Consider the following 651-nt stretch of genomic DNA (forward strand, 5'->3'; position numbering starts at 1 on the left):
TAAAGACCACAGTCCCCTTCTCCTCCCTCAACTGAGGGACTAAGTGCCAAATTGCTATAGCTTTATAAAGGGAATGAGTAATGACTGCACCATCTTCTCTTAGGACAAAATCTAAGGGGAAAATTACAGGTCTTATTGCAAACAGTACAAAATGCTCCAACATGCTTATGAACAGTCAGCTTTATGCTATCAATAATTTAACAATGCCTAACATAAAAACTGTTTTGCCCCTTTGCCTGCTGTATACTCCTGTATAATAAGTCTGTACAGTCTATATCACAAATGTAAGAGACAACATTTTGCAACAGTCTTATCCACAGTGCTCTCCTAGAAGTGCTATGCACCTAAAAATATGGTAAGCATAACAATGAAACAGTAAAAAGTGTATCTATCTGATAAAAAAGGGAGCAAGAGGCAGAACTTTCCGTAAGAAGTGCTTCACACTTTGTGGAAGTCATTCAATTTCCAGGCTAAAAACATTTTTTAAAGAATTTTTTTCCCAAATCATGTTGTGGTTATTGTGATGTAGGCACATTCATGTAATGCAAGGAATTTCTTATACATTTTCTTTGGGTACCAAAACATTAAGGAGGTGCCTGGATGCCAAGAGTATTCAGTGTCACATTCCTGAGGAGCAGGACATGAATCAGT

The sequence above is a fragment of the Anas platyrhynchos genome, chromosome Z, assembly GCF_047663525.1.
Source record: "Anas platyrhynchos isolate ZD024472 breed Pekin duck chromosome Z, IASCAAS_PekinDuck_T2T, whole genome shotgun sequence".
NCBI lineage: Eukaryota > Metazoa > Chordata > Aves > Anseriformes > Anatidae > Anas > Anas platyrhynchos.